Raw genomic sequence first — 17,777 nt, 5'->3', positions numbered from 1 at the left:
GCAAAATCCATTGTACATTGGCCCCTTTCCACTCAGGAATCATGACTAGGGGTGAGCGTTCAATCGAATCGAATCAAATAAAAAAATTTCAAGTTAATCGAGTTGACGAATCATATTTTATCTTCCTAATTTGATTTGAAATTTTCTCAAATCGAGTCGAGTGAGATGGAATTCGAATCGAATCGAATTGAATATATTTGTTTGAGTTAAATTTTAAAAAATAATTTTGGGTCCTTGTAACCACTGTCACCCATCGTAATAAAATTTGTCCACCTTAATCAAATTTTTTATTAACTTTCATCACCTCATAATTTATTTATTAATTTTTTATATACTGGTTAGCTTCTTTGCTTGCTTAGTTGTTTCAATTATCTTCAGATTCTTGTCACTATGTATTTTGGAATTAAAAAATATATTAAATGTAAAAATATAATTTTTAATAAAATTTATTTTAAAAATAAAATGTGAAATTGATACTAATATAAAATTTTAACACGAATATTTTATGGCATAATTAATAATTCAATTTTAATATAAATATTCAATATGACTAAACAATTCAATAATATAAATAATATAAAATGTGAAATTTAATTTAATAATATAAATAGTAGATATAAATAAAAGTATTACTATTTATGTTTAGTGATTTTTTTTGGATAATTTTGATTTTTTATTTGAGAGTAAAGGGTGAGAAGTAAAAGTTTAGGGGGAAAATAAAAAGTTTTGGGGAATAAAAGTTTGAGAGAAAGTAAATAGGGGGGAGAAAAATTTTGGAGGGAAAATATTAAAAAAAAATTGGAGGGGGGAGGGTTTGGGGTAGATGGGAGGTGAGATGGGAATGGAATAAAAGTTTTAGGGGAAAAGTGGGAGGGAGTAAAAATTTTGGGCGAAAATAAAAGGTTTTAAGGGTTTTTGGTAATAAAATTTTGAGAAAAAGTAAATGGGAGAGGAAAATTTTGGTGGGAAATGAATTTTGGGTAGATTGGGGGGTTGGGAGGGGAGGGGAGTAAAAGTTTTGGGGGGAAAGTGGGAAGGAGTAAAAGTTTTGAGGGAAAAGTAAAAAGGTTTGGGAGTTTGGGGTAAAAATGTAAAATATTATAGTTTGATATTCAAATTATTCGAGTTATTCGATGTAACACCCCTTACCCGAGACCGTCGCCGGAATTGAGTACGAGATGTTATTCAATTTAGCTTACCAATTTGGAGCATAAAAAAATTGCTTTCAAAATTAAATTCACTGTTCACAATAAAAATGTCCACCTGAGTGACTGTCACTAATTTAATTATATCTCGAGTTACGAAATTCGAAAATTAAATATATAAATTTTTCCTGAAACTAGACTCATATACCTTCTTACCATAAAATTTTTAAAATTTTTGGTTTAGCCAACTAATACAGTTTATTCATTGAAGTCTCCCCTGTTTCACTACTTGATAGTTCTGACATCTTGGCACTAAAAATCAATTATCTCATTGTACAGAATTTATATAAGGTTACCATTTATTTCTTTTGAAAATAGACTCACTAAGGAATCTATACATATAAATTATGACCTATAATTATTTCTGTACAATTTATAATTATTTTCTAAAGTCAGAACAAGGGACTTCAAAAACCATTCTGACCCTGTCTCACTAAAATTCAAATATCTCAAAATATAAAATTCTTTTGCCTACACCGTTTCTTTCATGTAAAAATAGACTTGATAAGATTTAATTCTATATATAATTCACTCCCTAATTCCATTTCTACTATTTATGGTGATTTTTCACATTCACATCACTGCTGCTATCAAAGAAACTGCTTCTTTGTATTAGCTACCATTTACACATACATAATATCAAAACATAATCTTTATCAACCATTTCAATAACTAATCTTAGTCATATCATATGGACATACTCAAAATGATTAAGACTCTATACATGCCATAGTTTAAACATTTTGAAAACACATAATACCGAGATGGTTATGATAGTGTGATACGAGCTCCGACGATCCCCAATTCGAACAAGCTCAAATCATTATAAAAGAAAGGAAATGAGAAAATGTGTAAGCTACAAATAGCTTAGTAAGTTACATGTAAATAATAGGTACTCATTTAATAATTAACACTTTGAACATATAACTAATCAAAACATTTCTTAGCAATTTCAATCACTTACACATGCACAATCTTACCAATTCACTTTCATATACTTTTTCACACTTAACATTTATCACATATGCTCATTCTTTCAATTGTACCTACATACACACTTCATTTCATATTCACTTTAACTCATTATTAATCCCGTTGAACACTTGGAATATACACGGATACGTAGAGAATTAGCACATAAGTGCCACACTGATATGTAGCCGTAGCTACCACTGAAATGTAGCCGAAGCTACCACTAAAACGTAGCAGAAGCTACCACTGATCAATAACACTGGAAATGTCCACGGGCCTGCTCACACAAGCTGTCAGGTGTCTGCAACACATGCTAGATCACCCAGCACCCGGAACTCACTGTAACACTGTAACACTGTAACACTGATCTCTAGTGACATGTCACTTGTATCCACTTCTATTCCTAAGTTCAACCGGGAATTTACACTTAACACTTTATTTTAAACAATTTATCACTTGAATAATTCATAAATAATTTTCCTTTCACATTCAATATTAATTCACATATCAAATATAATTCACAATTTATAAAAATATAACTATTATTTACACATAACTTACCTCGGATGCAAAATGACTATTTTTGTAATTTAGTTGATAACTTTCTCTTTTCCCCGATCACTTCCACTATTTCTTCTTTCTTGATCTATATTAACACAATTTAATACATTTTATCAACATTTCATTCAAATACAATTCATACACAACATTTTGGAAAATTTACATTTTTCCCCATAACTTTTCAAAAATTCCACTTTTGTCCCTAAGCTCGTAAAAATAAAATTCACTAAATTCCTAAATTTAAAACTTTACTAAATCATATTTCATGCTCATAACAGCCCTCAATTTCACAAAATCACAACTTTATGCACACTTTACCATCTTTCACAATTTAGCCCCTTTTCAACATTTTCATTGAAATTCATCTAGTAAAACTTGAAATTAACACTCCAAATATTCATTATCTAACATCACTAATCAATTTACAATTTTATCATGAATGGGTCAATTTTTAAACTATAAATTCATTTAAATTAAATGGTAGAAACATGAAATTCAAGCTTCAATAAGCATAAAAATACGAAAATAATTAAAAACGAGGCAAGAAATCACTTACAATTGAGCTTAGAAAATCAAGAATCCTAGCTATGGTGACATGAATTTTTTTGAGAGCAACCATCTGATTTTTAAGAAGATGGACACTTATTTTCTCTTTATTTTGTCTTTTACTCAATTTGGACAAAAATGCCCTTAACTCATTACTTAGATATTTTTCTAGAATTACCCTTTTGTGTCCATATCACTAATTTATGGTCTAATTGCCACATAAACACTTCCAATTTCATGCAATAATTCAATTAAGTCATTTAATCACTAATTAGACACACTTTGCATTTTTTTCAATTTAGTCCTAAAAATTCAATTAGACACTAAATCATTAAAATTTCCTATCCATATTTTCACACAATATTTCAATCAATCAGTAACTAATAAAAATTTATAAAATTAAAATATTTCACTTCAGATTTGTGGTTACGAAACCACTATTCCGATTAGGCCCTATTTCGGGCTATCACATTCGAATTCGAAAACTCAACTCGATTCAAACTCGAAATTTTCGAGTAGAATCGAGTTTTGCTCACCCTTAATCATGACAAGCTGTAATAATTCTGATGATACTTGATATTCAGTTTTTATCTAAAAGAATAGAATATGTGTTGCTGCGAGCCTCAAATAAAATGTCTCGTTTTAACTTTAGTTTATTCGAAACACACAATTTGTTGTTAAATTACATCATACCATCAGTATCCACTATAAATCTTGTAGGCAACTCACTCTGGATTTGCTTTCACTTAGCTATTCACTTTTAGGTCATCATCTTGAAATCCCCAAATTTTCAATTCAACTAATACAAAACCATTACTATAATCAACATACTCCTTTCCGGATTCAAGTTGGGTCAATACAAAACTTCTATCAGTAAGTCTTTGAGCTGGTCATAACTTTTATAAACATTTTTCAGATTTTCCAAATAATAATAGAAGAGAATTTACTCGGATCTATACGAATCTCATCTACCAAATTTACATAATAAAGAAAACCAATCTCGTTGAGTCAAACCCACATTTACTAACTTTCACATAACGAGAAAATATATGTTCAGATGAAGTTGAAAAACCGATTTATCAAATTCGTAAATTCATAAAGACATTAATTAATCTAGGGAACATTACCAAAATTCATATTGGCCACATTGAGCTCAAAAACAATTTCCAATATGTCACAATCTTTACTAGCAACTAATAACATCCAAATCTATATTTATCTTCGAGAACACTATTACGTCTTTTAACTAATCAAACAGGTCGTCTAACGAGATAAAAGATATTTATTCTTTATCCTGAATTTGTTCAACTTTCACGTTTAAGCAAAAATCCCGAAAATTTTTCAAGAAACAATTCAAGAAATTCGCTGACAATAGATACATGATAAATCTTTGATCCCATTTCTTGAGTGTCAAGTAAACATATATATATAATGCTTACAAGTCAATTTATGTACAGAGATAACTGAAATAAATCTAGTAGTATTATCTAAATTAATCAAACTCAACCATAATCCTTTCACAATTATGACAATATAGATCAATTTATTTCAGTCTATAGTTCACTACAACATCGTATAAGCTTAGCCATTCTATTCCCAAATTAATATCAAATTCATGAAATGGTAATAATATCAAATCAATAGGAAAATCACAACCATAGATTCTCAACAGACAATTTCGATATACCAAGTTAACTATTACACTCTACCCAATGGATTATGACTAGAAATCAAACTCAACTGACTTAAGAAATATATCCTTATTCGTTACTAATGTAGTGCAAATATATAAGTAAGTTAATCCAGTATCACCCAATGCATATACAATAAATAATACCAAAGAGATAGAACGTACCAGAAATAATATCAGATGCGGTAGCTTCAGATCTAACAATTGTGTCTTCGGTCCCATTATATTTAATTCCAATGTTATATCTCTGACCAATGTGTTTGCCTTTCTGAGGCGTAGACAACTGTTTAACACAATCTATAGGTACAATTTCTCGATTATATTTACTGAGTTGTACAAATTCCTATCCATACTACATTTGATGACGTTTTTCTTTCTAAACTCAAATCTAAAGAAATTCTAGTTAATCTAGTCTTTCGATACAACCACCGTTAATGTTGAATACTAGTTAAAATCTTACCTGTTGTTAAGGACATGTCACATCTAAGATAATAATCAAATAAACAACCCATATCATCAAAAATATTCCTAGAAATTTTCAAGCCAGTACCTAACCCTAGTTGAGTCATCGACTGTTTTACCACTAAATTGGCTCGCACTACTTTTGTGAACCACTAACTCATTAAATCAAAAGGACATTTTGATTTTACTATCAAACATTTGCAAAATCAGTTGTGGGGCCATTTACCTCATCAAGGTCAGTATGATCAAAATCAAATTCTATTAACATTTATAAATCTGTAAGAAAAATAGAGGTTAGATCAGATCAATCATATCACACTATTATAGGTTTATATGGCATGTAATTCTCTAAACTTCAAACATGTTATGTTCAGTCCAAGAATCAAATAAACTATAACTTTGATACCACTAAATCTAACACCCATAACCCGTACTCGTCGTCGGATTAGGGTTATGGCATATTACCATACAAACCAGAACAATCAATAACAAATAGCATCAAGTTTGCAAAATTAATTAATAGAATTTCATAAATAATTCAGATTGGAGTAATACATACATTTATGGGCCTTAAATCAAGTTTATGTGGCCTTAAAAATAGTTTAGGAACAATCAGGGACCAATTCAAAGTAAATCAGAACGTTTCAAAAAAAAACTAAAAAATTTCAAAATAAGGGTCATATGGCCGTGTGGCAGAACCCAGACTATGTGGTTCTAAACATGGTCGTGTGACAAACCACAAGCTCGTGTGCGCAGACCGTGTAACTCACTATGCCCGTGTAATATAAGGTCACAGAGCCGTGTCGCCAGGCCGTGTAACTCTCTATGCCTGTGTGGATCAACCTGTACCATAACATGCTAGAGGCACACGATCGGGTGACAACCTGTGTCCCAAGCCTTTTGTGCTTTTAAATGTCTCAAAACATGCTCATTTCACAAACAAATGCTTAAGTACCTAATTATACACTTACACACATGTTCACAAGACTTTGGAATGCATTCTCAACTACTCAAATCAAGTTAAACAACCAACCTAGGTACCTAACCAATGTGCCATCAATGACACCACATCCCCAATTATCCAACATTTCACTACTTTAGTTATTTTACACAAGCCACAACACACTCAAATATAACTTTAAATGACGAACTTGAGAGGAATTCTGTGATTGACTGGAATTCTGTTAAGAACTTGTTATTTGAATTATTCTTAACAGAATTCCCGTCAATCACAAATCACAACAGATGAGTAATACTCAAATAATTGTAAATGTAGAATATCAAATCTAACCTTTCTAGCTTTTAATAGCTTCATTGTTGGATTGTTATTATTTTGCGATGGTAGCAATATCATATTCTCAAGAAATACATAGTATAGAGAATTTAATAGGGATAATGTCCAACACTACACATGAACTTTGGTCCAGTATGCAATTCTATACGTGAATTTCAGTTTTGTGCAATCTTATATATTAAATGTTAAATTGATTCAATTTTCAAAAATTCTAACACATTTATCAAAAACATCATTGTACGTTAACATACTTCATACACAAATAATTATGTTTGTTTGATATAAAAATAAATTGATGTTTTTATTTATTCAAATATGTATAGTTGAATCAAAATCAAAGTTTCATTTATATACTTGAACTGTAATTAAAATTTCATGTGTATAATGATATTGAATCAAACTTTAAACATCAAAATGCACATTGAATGAAAATTCATGTATAATTTTATAAATATCCCATTTAAATAACAATTTTTTACAACTTTGATAGTTAGGCTAGCTTAGTAATAATACAATAGGAACATATATCAAGGCATGCTTTAAATGCCGGTCCTTAAAGAAAGTGATTCATGCCTTAAATATTGTTTTAATTTTTTTTTTATATTTTATCCACCCATATGTTTTTTTATTGAGAATTTATGTTGGAAATTGTGATTTTAACTTGAGAGGGACAAAAGCAAGTCACTCCATCGCAATCCTTTAGATTCATGTATAATTTTATATATATCCCATTTAAATAACATTTTTTTACAACGTTGATATTTAGGCTAGCTTAGTAATAATACAATAGGAACATATATCAATGCATGCTTTAAATGTCGGTCCTTAAAGAAAGTGATTCACGCCTTAAATATTGTTTTAATTTTTTTTATTATATTTTATCCACCCATATGTTTTTTTATTGAGAATTTATGTTGGAAATTGTGATTTTAACTTGAGAGCGACAAAAGCAAGTCACTCCATCGCAATCCTTAAAATTTGAGGATTCTACTTCACTAATTTCAATCGTAGTAGTATTAGTAATGATAACAAATAGAAAGGATTGATTGTCTCAACCACAAGGGTGGAATGTGTAACACAAGTGTACATATTAGATAATAATTACAATGAAGGTAAATTCGAGTTAGAAATAGTTTCAACATCGAAACCTAAGAGACAAATTTTAAGAACTAAAAGTAAAGAATCACTCTAGAATTAATTAGGCACTCTATCCAAACAATCGATGTTAACTATGTTGAGCTAAATTAATTAATTTAAAATTGAAGAGATGATGAAGCAGAGAAATGGATTTAAAATTGTGAATCCTTCAATCAAAATGGCGAATGAAAGTAATATTTTTGGTTTCTCTGAAAATCCTTCAACCAAAAAAGTAATATTCAAGGACTCATATACGGATGAGGGCTCTAATATGGCGGTTGATTCAGAACCTAAGTCGACGCTTTCCTAGAAAGATAGACTTTTGGGTGGTAGGTCTGATGGATCTAAGGCATCAGATGCCTAGTCTCGACTTGTTGAATATGACAATTTTGAACTTTTGGATGTGGATATTACAAGATCCCTGATCAATGGCATCCCTGCAATCAGTTTCTCTAAAAGAATTAATCATTTATTGATCAAAGACATGGCAACAATGGTGGTTATTAAGCTTTTGGGATGGTCTATTGGATATAAGGTCTTACAAAATAGAGTTAGTAGTCTATGGAAGCCAACATTGTCATTCCACTTAATGGACATAGAGAACGATTATGTTTTAGTGAAAATTTTGAAACAGAGGATTATGAAAAAGTACATATCGTGCAACCTTGGACTATGGATTTCAATTTGATGCAACCTTATTCGTGTAATGGTCTAAATTTAAGGTTATCAGAACAGTGGTTTCGTAACCACAAATTCGATTTAAAGAGAAATTTATTTTAATATTTTTGCATGAATATTGATATGATAGGAAAATCGTATGAAAATATTGATAGAAAAATTTTATCGATTTAGTGGTTAGTTAGAAAAAGAAATTATTGAAGAAATTGGGTAAAAATAAGGTATCGAGACCTCGATCTCGTAAACCCGAGTCAAAAATATTTTTATAAATATTCATGGAGTGTTAGTAATGTTGTATTAAAATTTCATTAGAAAATTTTAATGTTGGGTAGTCAATTAAATGAAAAGGATTAAATTGGAAAAGGTGTAAAAGTGGTTGGGATGATTAAATAGCTTAAGTGTCTAATGAGGAAAGATTTAAAAGGAAATTAGACCCAAAATTTATTTGGGCTGGACGGCAAGGGCATGAAATCAGCAAGAAAATGGATGATTTAAGGGCAAAATTGGAATATTGCATAATTAACTAAATAAAATTAGGACTAATGTGGAAATATCTAGATTTCTTGTGATTTCTCTTCATTCTCATCAGCCAAAACGCCATAGGAGGGGGTCTTTAAGCTGGTATTTCATAATTTTTGCACCAAGTGAGTTAATCCTTGCCTTTATCTTGTAATTTTTGTGTTTTTAAGACTTTTACAACTAGGTTCTACTATAAAATTCATTAGTTTTTGATTTCATGGATGAAATTGAAAGTCACCATGGTTGAGTGCTGTAAGTTTACGATGAAATAACATGAAATTGAAGCTTTAATTCATTTACGAGATGATTTTATTAGGTAATTTCAATAGAAATTGATTTTTAGGACCTAATTGTGAAAAGGTTGGAATTAAAGTCTAGTGCTGAAATTTTGATTCCCAAAGGTTATAAAGTAGTTTAAAGTGATAGAATAAAATGTTAATTGAGAAAAATCAGCTCAATTGAGAGGTTAATTGATCGTAGATGAAATTATCATTTATTAAAAGCTTAGGGGAAAAATGGTAATAAATATCTTGCACTAAAACAGTTTTGGACAACAGCAGTAGACTAACTTTTAAAAATCACCATAAATTGTGGAACTTGAATTAGAGGATGAAAAAAATATGAAATTAAATCTTATTAAGTATAGTTTCTCATAGAAGAAACAGTGTAAGTAATGGAATTGTAAATCATGAGATATGATAAATTTTGTGAGATAAGGTCAGAATGAATTTGGGTTCCCCTGTTCTGACTTTGGAAAATAATCAAAAATTGGAGAAAAATAATTAGGAGTTAAAATTTACATGTTTAAATTATTAATGAGTCTATTTTCAATAAAAACAAATAGAAACATCATCCAAATTTGTACTAAGAGATAATTAATTTTTAGCAAATAAAGGTCGAAGCTATCAGACAGCAGAACATGGGTAAGTTTGAAGATTTTACTGAACTTATTTGATGAACCAAAAATTGTGAAAATTTTATGGTAGAAAGGTATTTGAGTCTAGTTTCATAAACACCAAGTGGTTTTTAATTTTGGATTCTGTAGCTTGAGATATAAATAATTTAGTGACTATAACTCAAGTAGACAACTTTGGATGAACTATAAATAATAGTGGATAGAGAATGTTACATATGAACATGAAATTTATTAAATTGATGATTAAATTTATTTATTTAGATCCAGAAAATTCAAATATGAAGCTAGATCGAGGAAAGGAAAACGTTCGGGATTAGTAGATTTTTGAATACGAACAAGTATCGAGGTAAGTTCGTGTAACTTGAATTGTATTCTTAAATGCTTGAAATGTATGTTATTGATGTGAATATGATTTAAATTTTCATTGTATAAAAATTGATGAAACATTGATATATTTGATAAAAAGGGGAAGAAATCTCGGTTGAATGAAAGGAAAATTCGATGGATCTTTAAAAAGGAATTTACGGTAAAAAAATCTAGCCCAGACAGGTGATCCTATCCTGATATTGCCCTCTCAAAGAATATGTGAAAATTGGATTTAGCCCGGATAGGTAATCCGAATTCGGGTCTGAATTTAGCCTGAACTGGTAATTCAAATCTAAGCGTATTAGAGTAAATTGTCGTTGCAGGGGATTTAGCCTGGACTGGTAATCTCGTTGTAAGGATGAGGTTCGCAGGAGTGTGCTTTCTGAAATGGAAATGTGCGCACATGAATATGAATTGACGGACCCAGAATAGTATGCTAGAAGTGTACCTTTGAAAATCCATCGAAATTTTGAGAAATTCAACGTGATAAATATGAGAAATAATAAGGGTAATAGAAAACATGGAATTGATGAACTTATCAATCATTAATCTTTGTATCGAACTCATATGATGTTATTTGATTAATGTTTTGGTTGAGTTTGTGTGTGATAGGTAAATGGTAGATTGAATGGATGTATGAATATTTATTGTATTGTATTGAAAATATTAGGTAAGTATAATTCTTGTTACATGAGCTTACTAAGCACAACTTGCTTACCCTATTTCCTTTTTCATTGATTTGTAGTATTAAGAGCTTGGAGGTTGGATTCGGTCGAAGACACATCACACTATCAACTTCAACATTTTGGTATATTAAGAAACTTTATTTTGGAAATCAATAGCGTGTTTAAGTTGATAAAGTAAATGTTAATATGAAATTAATGTAAAGTTAGCCATTGGTATGGCTACCAAATCCTGGTTTTGGTATGTGATGAGGTTATCTTATAGATATGTGTAAATCTATCTTGAAAATATGTTGAATTGAATTGGTTGATTTGGTTTGATATCGGTGTATGTTTTGGGTTTCAGAGGCCCATCTAAGGGACATCATAATATGCTTTAATAAAAGAATAGTATTTAATTCGTAATAATGGAAAAATTAATTCAGAAAACTTCGGTAATGCCTCGTACCCTATTCCAGTGATGAATATAGGTAGGGGGTGTTTCAATTCGAATGTTTTCAAGGCCCGAATTAGACTTCCAGGGCTTCTGGGGTTTCTATACAAACGGAAAATTCTTGAAGAAATTGGAGGGATGGTTGGTAAAGTCTCAAAAATTGATTTCAACACAGATAGTAGAATGAGAGGAAAGTTCGCGAGAATGAAAGTATACGTTAACCTTGATGAGCCACTGACTTCTCAAGTATTGATAAACGACACTCTTCAATAGGTTGAGTTTGAATCGCTGACGGTGATATTCTTTGGCTGCGGGCGTTACGACCACTTGAAGGATGTGTGTCCAAACAGTGTTATAGATCTGGCTCAAGGGAGGGGAAGTTGTCGACGGAGGCTCCAACAAGGACTGACCAAGCTATGATGGAAAAGGTGGTGGCCTACAGGCCATAGATGATAGTTGAGAGAAAGAATCAGCGAAATCCCAGGGAAAGAACGAGTTTACCGTCTAAAAAGGTGGATTTTGGATCAGTTGGGACAATATTTGATGCTCTGACTTTAACAAGCAAGAACACCACTATTTTAGGTGATTATGATGGAATTATATCGAGCGAGAGACAATGGGCTAGGGTTAATTCAAATAGATTCTATAAAGGGAATTCTTTTGGACATATAGGAAAAGAGGTGGGCTCATCTGGAATAGGCCTTAATCAACCAAACATGCTGGGACATGGAACGGGTTTTGGGACAATTGAAAAGGAGGATTTGGCTGCTAATAGCCCAATTTTTGTCCACATGGAGCAACGAGCTGTTGCTTTGGAAGTTCAACCCAGTGGAATCCTGGATTTAAATATGGATAGTAACATGGTCAGGCAACATGATTCGGCCCTAATTGAGGATATGCAGACTAGAATTTCTATTGCAGTCATGTAACTAAAAATATGACGTTAGAATGAACTTGAATTTTAAAAAATAATATTAATATTTTTAACAGTTGAATTTGAATTTTAAAATCTAAAAGTGGAAGGATTAAATTTCTAAAAATAAAAGTACAAAGACTAAATTCTAAATTTACAAAGAGCATAGAGACTTATGACATATTTTAACTACTTATTAATAAATAAACTTATATTTCTTTTACAAAAAACCCTTTTTAAAAATTATTTTTCCTTTTTTATTAGGTATGATATTGATGGTAATTGTAACGCCCCAAAAATTTTTTTTTGTTCTTGTGAAAGTGTGACTCAACTGTGTATCTGCTTCAGTGGTTAAGTGTTCTGGGTGTGTGAAAGTTCCCAAGTTCAAGCTAGGACTTGGGCAAATTTTGGCCCTATCTTTGGTCAGTAGTCTTTTAAGTAAAAGAGGGCAAAAAATTAACAGAATGGGCTTGCTGGTCTAGTGGATAAGTGGAGTGTTAGTGTGAAGGAGGTCTTGGGTTCAATTCTCTGTGATGGTGTGGAGATAGTATTTTTGCTCCAATTTTGGCTAAGAGTTGTGTTGGGGCAAAATTCTGAGTAGTTGTGTTGGATATTAATTTGGAATTCTATAGCTTAAGATCTAAATAATTTAGTGACAATGACTCAAGTAGACAACTCTGAATGATCATAAAAGTAAATAGTGAAAACATATATGAATATTTAGCTAGCATGGGTTACATTAAAAAATGGATCACACGGTTAAGGCCAATTTGGGTCGAGTGGGCCGTGTGGGCCCATTTTTACCGAACTGGTTCTAAGATTGCACGGGTCGCCCAAGTCAACTGTAAACCTACTATAAGGTCGGTAAGCGCTACTTAGAACCCTAAATGTGTGAAATTGACTGAATGATATTTGTACTGAGCATGTTAATATCTGAATTGAATATTTGTACTGAAATTGCATAATAGCATATCATCCATGGTATGTTGCATTGCATTGGGTTGGGGTTGTTACCCGGAGGAAGTGTATTGAAAGGCTTTAAGCCTAATTTACTGGCAGCTCAGCTGCAAACTACTGTTTTGTGCCACATTCGGTACTACTTGGAGTGTAGGGATGGGTGGGTTGATTATATCCCCACATGGAGTGTAGGGTTGGACAGAGATGGTGTGTAGAGGTTGGTTGGGCAGGATTTTGCAATTTCATAGCTGTTGCTACTACTGATACTATGATGGGCTAAGGCCCTACTGCATTTTTTACACTGTACTGAGATGAGCTAGGCCCAAACTGTCACTGATTTATTTAATGTGCATAGGTAATCCCCAGACTTAGACGGATCGGTGCGACGGAGGACTCAGCGGTGACCACAATAATATTTGGACTTCATGATTTTCAATTTACGATTTATGATTTGATTATTATTGATTATTTGGGTTGTAATTTATGGACCCTCTGGGACTTTGGTTTTAAATTTTGAGTTTTTATTTATTTATTTTACTTTATGGATTTATACCTGCTGGTCGTAAGAAATTCGATTTTCAAAAAGTTAAGGTATTTTCTAAATGCATGATCACTTAGACTATTTTATTAAAGCTTCCGCAATAAGGGATGTTTTAAAACAAATGTTTTAAATGAATAAAGACAACTTCCTAAGTTCTAACAAAGGTTTACTAAAGATAATAACACGAAATGTTATCATTGTAACAACGAGGTTTCAAAAACACTATTGTATGACATTGCCAGATACGACCATAATGTCTAGGCTGGGTTTGGGGAGTTACAGTAATATTTATTCATTTCAAGTACTTACTAGTAAAAATAATTTCACTCACGGATCTCTGAAAGTATTACAATTCGTGAATTATGAAACACCGAGCTTGCCCAAAAGTATGTAATTGGAATTTGAACCTTTTTAAGGCCTAGTTGGTATTTGAATTTGTATCCTATCACAAAGTACTAACATTGTTAGTTTATGCTGACGTGGCACTAATAGTTAATCCAATGGTAACACGTGGTGGGCATAAATTTAAAATTTAACAAATCTTTAAAAATATATAAATTAATAAAAAACATATGATTTTTTACATCAAGAACGAACTTAGACAAATGGTTGTCTAGAAACATTTGAAACTAGACATCTTAATGTCTAGATTCATGTCACATCAAGAATGAACCTGGACAAATGGTTGTCTAGATATATTTAAGTCTGGACAACCATATGCCTGGATTGATGTATTTTTAATAAGTTTATATTTTTTTATAAAATATCAAGTTATTTATATTATTATTTTGAAATTTAAAATATATAAAAATTTTAAAAATTAGAATGTATAAATTAATAAAAAAAACATTAAAAAAATTTACATCAAGAATAAAACTAGATAGATGGTTGTCTTGTTTGGATTAAAATGCATCCAAAGATCCATTTGTCCAGATTCATTGTAGATGTGTTTTTTAGATCTTATATATATTATAAAATTTTAGTTCTTTTTATATATTTATATATTATATATCATAAATTTTTATATATTTTAAAAATATTATAAGTTATTTATATTGACTTGGAACAGTTGCTAAATCTACAAGTAACAAAGTATGAGCAGAAGTGACTGCAGATATGGGCACTTTTGCAAAAATTGCGACATGCACAATGTAAATAGGGGAGAGTAAAATTGTTTACAGTTTAGTTTCTCTACGTATCATTGCATCAAATATAGATAGTGTTCTAATTTTAACATACTCTAGTAAAGAATCCTCACTCTTATATTTCAAAGACTAGATCTCTCGTCACTAAATTCTCCCCTTGAGAATTTAATCTGTAAGACCACAATACAAAGGTTTAACAATCACAAATGCACTTTCACAAATAATGTTCCTCACTTGAATAGATAAGTACTCTTAACAATCAGTACATCAACTTATACAAGTCTTTAAATCATATAGAGTTTTCAAGACTTGCTAAAATAGTGAAGATCAATCACAATCCCTTCTAAACAACATTTAAAATAGCTACATTTAATATAATACTAACAATCAAGGTAAAATAGGTTGTTGGCAAATAAGTCTTCAGAGTTTTGATTCAATCCAACTTCCTCAATCCAAGAGATTTGATACACACGATCCGATTAGATTTAATTTAACCTTCTAGATAAATTTCTCCAAGTGAATTGATTCTCATTGATAGGTTTGAATTATTCTAGGATATTAGCACAACCCAAAGATTTGCTTCAATAAATTTCCAATATTCTAAACATGGCAATGTCGTAGAAATGAAGGAAGTGGGCATTTCCCTTGATACATTGTAATAGCTTCAAATATTTCAATATTTTATATATTTTAATTGCATATATTTTTTTTCTAAATTTATATTATATATATAATAGTAATAAACTAAAAGCTGATATTTTATAAAAAAATTATATTAACTTACTAAAAATACATATAAAATGAATCTAAACAAATGATTGTCTAGAGTGTGAAAAAAACACATTTTTTATTAATTTATATATTTTAAATATTTTTAAAATTTTAATTTATTCTCACCACGTGGCATACTGTGATGCTACCATATGTCACCACTAAATTGGTTATCAATGTCATGTTAGCACAAACTAATTATGTTAGTGCAAAGGTACCAGTTAAGGTGACAGAATACAAGTTAAAGTACCAACTAGATCCAAAAAAATTCAAATACTAATTATGTACTTTTTGGACAAATTTAAGAGACAAACTATATATTAATTTTTTACAAAATCACAATATGTAGAAAACTTATTTAACAATTAATTCAAAGCAAAGTTGTAATACAATTATTAATTGAGAATAATTTATATAACGGAGACACTAAGTTTTTAGTCACTAATAAAATATTACTATGTCATAAATTTTTTATTTTTTATTATTTTCTTGTAGGTGTGGTGTCCCAAATTTTTTATTAAAATATGTTGTTAGCCCTTAAACTTTGACAAAATTTGAAGTTTAGTCTATGTACTTAAAAAGTTCAAAAAAAATCATTCTACTTTTTCGATTTAAAGATCTTAGTTCATTCATTAAAACCCTAAGTATATTTTGTCAAAATTTATCAACTTGGAATTTTGATTATGTTGTCCTTATATGACATGTCATAGGATTGATAGAAAATAAACATTTATAAATAGATAAATTTTGATAAAAACTACCAACAACGAAAATGATCCGATTAGGATTTTTAAGCTGAAAAAGTAGAGAATTAAATGCTTAGCATTTAAATTACAAGGACCAAATCTCAAATTCTATACAAATACAAAGGCTAACAACATATTTTAAATGCATAAAATAGTTATTAAACAGTCATCCATACATATTACCTCTACCCCAATTTAACTTGGATAAATATCAAATTTATATGCATACATAAAATTTTAATTTTGATTTTGATTCAATTGTATATATTTATAAAAATGAATACATACATTTATTCTCATATTAGATTAATATGATTGTTTGTGTATGCAATATATCAACGTGTTAATTTGAAAATATTGTTAGTAATTTATAAAAATTGAATCAAATCAAAATTTCATGTATAAAATTACATAAAATCAAAGTTTTTGTATGATATTGTACATTGAATCAAAATTTATATATAATTTTGATATTTATATCAAAATAATAATCAGGCTGAATTTAATAAGCAGCCTTCAAACTATGTCGCTTTTTTTAGTCGAACCATTATGACTCCTACCGTTATCTCCATTAAAAAAATATCATCAACTAATCAAGATTCTTGACATGTGATGTTTTTTTTTATAATAATAAATTTGAAACGTAAATAATTTGTATTATATAATGGTATCATTTTCTTTCTTTTTCTTTTCGTCATATTGTATCATATAGTATGCATGTCGTATGTAGTTACAAAGAAAAGTCTTTGAACCCAAGACCAATCAACTGGACCGTATGCTTCATTATCTACTTGGAATGTGACTCCATTTTGATAAGACATTTTTATCAGTCAAGTCTGCGAAGCTCTTAGGAAATTTCTTCCTTCCTTTAATTTTTTTGTTCTTTCAAATTTATCCATTTTTTGCACATATTTTTCCTATTGTTATGTTAATGAGACATAAATCAGGGCTCAAATCCTGTTTCCAAATCATACTTTAATATTTCTCAAAGTTATACAAAGAAATCATTCCAACTTATAACTCACCCTCTTTTCAAATCATATTTTAAGTTATGCATAATGGAAATTTTAATCTTTACTATTTATATTATTTCTTAATTTAATTTTTATTTTATTTTTAGCTAAATTTAATCCTTAATTTTTTTTAAAAAAAGTCAAATTTAACCATTCATATTTTTTAAAGTTGAAATAATATTTTTTAATGAAAATATTAACTAAAATGTTAAATTTTTAATCACAACAA

The sequence above is a fragment of the Gossypium hirsutum genome, chromosome D11 (genome assembly GCF_007990345.1).
Source record: "Gossypium hirsutum isolate 1008001.06 chromosome D11, Gossypium_hirsutum_v2.1, whole genome shotgun sequence".
NCBI lineage: Eukaryota > Viridiplantae > Streptophyta > Magnoliopsida > Malvales > Malvaceae > Gossypium > Gossypium hirsutum.
The sequence above is the reverse complement of the archived record's forward strand: the minus strand, read 5'-3'. Positions refer to the sequence as shown.